This window comes from Oncorhynchus masou, unplaced genomic scaffold (genome assembly GCF_036934945.1).
Source record: "Oncorhynchus masou masou isolate Uvic2021 unplaced genomic scaffold, UVic_Omas_1.1 unplaced_scaffold_1350, whole genome shotgun sequence".
Classification (NCBI taxonomy): domain Eukaryota; kingdom Metazoa; phylum Chordata; class Actinopteri; order Salmoniformes; family Salmonidae; genus Oncorhynchus; species Oncorhynchus masou.
Window position 1 is genome coordinate 73,795 of NW_027003391.1, and position 5,155 is coordinate 78,949.

Genomic DNA, 5,155 nt, shown 5'->3' on the forward strand with positions numbered 1-5,155 from the left:
AATCAATTTGTGTGGTACGGAAATGATCAGTGAGACTTTGTACCGATTTCAAGAAGTCAACAACGTTCACAATGATACTGATATGAGGAAATTATTAAATTAGTTACTGTTATGATATCTATATATTCTTGAGATAATTCGGGAGACGGTAACTCATTAAACAACTGTTCCCGTGGTGCCCCAAATTCCTAATGAGTTAATTGTTTCATGATTAATATAATTGAGTATCAATTCAATATAGTTTGATCAAATAAATAACAGTCATCAGATTAATGATAGTAACGTCACAGCAAATGATGAATACAATAGAGTTTGTGTTTTGATTACGAACTTTAATGTGTTGGCATACAAGTATAAACCCTCTGTTGTTCATTATATTCTGGGGATATTGCTCTATAATAGATGAATGGAGTTTTTGCATTTCTTAAACCTCTTGAATTTAATGTTTGACACAGCACACTGCAGTTATATTTCACCCTGACTGCCATTTTGTTTCACGAGGGGCAGTCATGACATCATACAATACCTTCGGAAAGTATTCAGACCCCCAAGACATTTTTCCACATTTTGTTACCTTACAACCTTATAGAGTATACCTATGTATCACCTCTTCAACCCAGAGAGAGTATACCTATTTATCACCTCTTCAACCCAGAGAGAGAGAGAGTATACCTATGTATCACCTCTACAACCCACAGAGAGAGAGTATACCTATTTATCACCTCTTCAACCCAGAGAGAGAGAGTATACCTATTTATCACCTCTACAACCCAGAGAGAGAGTATACCTATTTATCACCTCTTCAACCCAGAGAGAGAGTATACCTATTTATCACCTCTTCAACCCAGAGAGAGAGAGTATACCTATTTATCACCTCTTCAACCCAGAGAGAGAGTATACCTATTTATCACCTCTTCAACCCAGAGAGAGAGAGTATACCTATTTATCACCTCTTCAACCCAGAGAGAGAGTATACCTATTTCTTCAACCCAGAGAGAGAGAGAGAGTATACCTATTTATCACCTCTTCAACCCAGAGAGAGAGTATACCTATTTATCACCTCTTCAACCCAGAGAGAGAGAGTATACCTATTTATCACCTCTTCAACCCAGAGAGAGAGTATACCTATTTATCACCTCTTCAACCCAGAGAGAGAGTATACCTATTTATCACCTCTTCAACCCAGAGAGAGAGTATACCTATTTATCACCTCTACAACCCAGAGAGAGAGAGTAAACCTATTTATCACCTCTTCAACCCAGAGAGAGAGAGAGTATACCTATTTATCACCTCATCAACCCAGAGAGAGTATACCTATTTATCACCTCTTCAACCCAGAGAGAGAGTATACCTATTTATCACCTCTACAACCCAGAGAGAGAGAGTATACCTATGTATCACCTCTTCAACCCAGAGAGAGAGAGAGTATACATATTTATCACCTCTTCAACCCAAAGAGAGAGTATACCTATTTCTTCAACCCAGAGAGAGAGAGAGAGTATACCTATTTATCACCTCTTCAACCCAGAGAGAGAGAGAGAGTATACCTATTTATCACCTCATCAACCCAGAGAGAGAGAGTATACCTATTTATCACCTCTTCAACCCAGAGAGAGAGAGTATACCTATTTATCACCTCTACAACCCAGAGAGAGAGAGTATACCTATTTATCACCTCTTCAACCCAGAGAGAGAGAGTATACCTATTTATCACCTCTTCAACCCAGAGAGAGAGAGAGTATACCTATTTATCACCTCTACAACACAGAGAGAGAGTATACCTATTTATCACCTCTTCAACCCAGAGAGAGAGAGAGTATACCTATTTATCACCTCTTCAACCCAGAGAGAGAGAGAGTATACCTATTTATCACCTCTTCAACCCAGAGAGAGAGAGTATACCTATTTATCACCTCATCAACCCAGAGAGAGAGAGTATACCTATTTATCACCTCTTCAACCCAGAGAGAGAGTATATCTATTTATCACCTCTTCAACCCAGAGAGAGTATACCTATTTATCACCTCTACAACCCAGAGAGAGAGAGTATACCTATGTATCACCTCTTCAACCCAGAGAGAGAGAGTATACATATTTATCACCTCTTCAACCCAAAGAGAGAGTATACCTATTTCTTTAACCCAGAGAGAGAGAGAGAGTATACCTATTTATCACCTCTTCAACCCAGAGAGAGTATACCTATTTATCACCTCTTCAACCCAGAGAGAGAGTATACCTATTTATCACCTCTTCAACCCAGAGAGAGAGAGTATACCTATTTATCACCTCTTCAACCCAGAGAGAGAGAGTATACCTATTTATCACCTCTTCAACCCAGAGAGAGAGTATACCTATTTATCACCTCTTCAACCCAGAGAGAGAGAGTATACCTATTTATCACCTCATCAACCCAGAGAGAGAGAGTGTATACCTATTTATCACCTCTTCAACCCAGAGAGAGAGAGTATACCTATTTATCACCTCTTCAACACAGAGAGAGAGAGAGTATACCTATTTATCACCTCTTCAACCCAGAGAGAGAGAGAGTATACCTATTTATCACCTCTACAACCCAGAGAGAGTATACCTATTTATCACCTCTACAACCCAGAGAGAGAGTATACCTATTTATCACCTCTTCAACCCAGAGAGAGAGAGTATACCTATTTATCACCTCTTCAACCCAGAGAGAGAGTATACCTATTTATCACCTCTTCAACCCAGAGAGAGTATACCTATTTATCACCTCTACAACCCAGAGAGAGAGAGTATACCTATTTATCACCACTTCAACCCAGAGAGAGAGAGTATACCTATTTATCACCTCTTCAACCCAGAGAGAGAGTATACCTATTTATCACCTCTTCAACCCAGAGAGAGTATACCTATTTATCACCTCTTCAACCCAGAGAGAGAGAGTATACCTATTTATCACCTCATCAACCCAGAGAGAGAGAGAGTATACCTATTTATCACCTCTTCAACCCAGAGAGAGAGAGTATACCTATTTATCACCTCTTCAACCCAGAGAGAGAGAGAGAGTATACCTATTTATCACCTCTTCAACCCAGAGAGAGAGAGTATACCTATTTATCACCTCTTCAACCCAGAGAGAGAGTATACCTATTTATCACCTCTTCAACACAGAGAGAGAGAGAGTATACCTATGTATCACCTCATCAACCCAGAGAGAGAGAGTATACCTATGTATCACCTATTCAACCCAGAGAGAGTATACCTATTTATCACCTCTTCAACCCAGAGAGAGAGTATACCTATTTATCACCTCTTCAACCCAGAGAGAGAGAGAGTATACCTATTTATCACCTCTACAACCCAGAGAGAGAGAGTATACCTATTTATCACCTCATCAACCCAGAGAGAGAGAGAGTATACCTATGTATCACCTATTCAACCCAGAGAGAGAGTATACCTATTTATCACCTCTTCAACCCAGAGAGAGAGTATACCTATTTATCACCTCATCAACCCAGAGAGAGAGAGTATACCTATTTATCACCTCTTCAACCCAGAGAGAGAGAGAGTATACCTATTTATCACCTCTTCAACCCAGAGAGAGAGAGTATACCTATTTATCACCTCTTCAACCCAGAGAGAGAGTATACCTATTTATCACCTCTACAACCCAGAGAGAGAGAGTATACCTATTTATCACCTCTTCAACCCAGAGAGAGAGTATACCTATGTATCACCTCTTCAACCCAGAGAGGGAGAGTATACCTATTTATCACCTCTTCAAACCAGAGAGAGAGAGTATACCTATTTATCACCTCTTCAACCCAGAGAGAGAGTATACCTATTTATCACCTCTTCAACCCAGAGAGAGAGAGTATACCTATTTATCACCTCTTCAACCCATAGAGAGTATACCTATTTATCACCTCTTCAACCCAGAGAGAGAGAGTATACCTATTTATCACCTCTTCAACCCAGAGAGAGAGAGAGTATACCTATTTATCACCTCTTCAACCCAGAGAGAGAGTATACCTATTTATCACCTCATCAACCCAGAGAGAGAGAGTATACCTATTTATCACCTCTTCAACCCAGAGAGAGAGTATACCTATATATCACCTCTTCAACCCAGAGAGAGAGAGAGAGTATACCTATTTATCACCTCTTCAACCCAGAGAGAGAGAGTATACCTATTTATCACCTCTTCAACCCAGAGAGAGTATACCTATTTATCACCTCATCAACCCAGAGAGAGAGAGAGTATACCTATTTATCACCTCTTCAACCCAGAGAGAGTATACCTATTTATCACCTCATCAACCCAGAGAGAGAGAGAGAGTATACCTATTTATCACCTCTTCAACCCAGAGAGAGAGTATACCTATGTATCACCTCTTCAACCCAGAGAGGGAGAGTATACCTATTTATCACCTCTTCAACCCAGAGAGAGAGAGAGTATACCTATTTATCACCTCTTCAAACCAGAGAGAGAGTATACCTATTTATCACCTCTTCAACCCAGAGAGAGTATACCTATTTATCACCTCATCAACCCAGAGAGAGAGAGTATACCTATTTATCACCTCTTCAACCCAGAGAGAGAGAGTATACCTATTTATCACCTCTTCAACCCAGAGAGAGAGAGTATACCTATTTATCACCTCTTCAACCCAGAGAGAGAGTAAACCTATTTATCACCTCTTCAACCCAGAGAGAGAGTACACCTATTTATCACCTCTTCAACCCAGAGAGAGAGTAAACCTATTTATCACCTCTTCAACCCAGAGAGAGAGTATACCTATTTATCACCTCTTCAACCCAGAGAGAGAGAGTAAACCTATTTATCACCTCTTCAACCCAGAGAGAGAGAGTAAACCTATTTATCACCTCTTCAACCCAGAGAGAGAGAGTATACCTATTTATCACCTCTACAACCCAGAGAGAGAGAGAGTAAACCTATTTATCACCTCTTCAACCCAGAGAGAGAGAGTAAACCTATTTATCACCTCTTCAACCCAGAGAGAGAGAGAGAGAGAGTATACCTATTTATCACCTCTTCAACCCAGAGAGGGAGAGTATACCTATTTATCACCTCTTCAACCCAGAGAGAGAGAGAGTATACCTATTTATCACCTCTAAAACACAGAGAGAGAGAGTATACCTATTTATCACCTCTTCA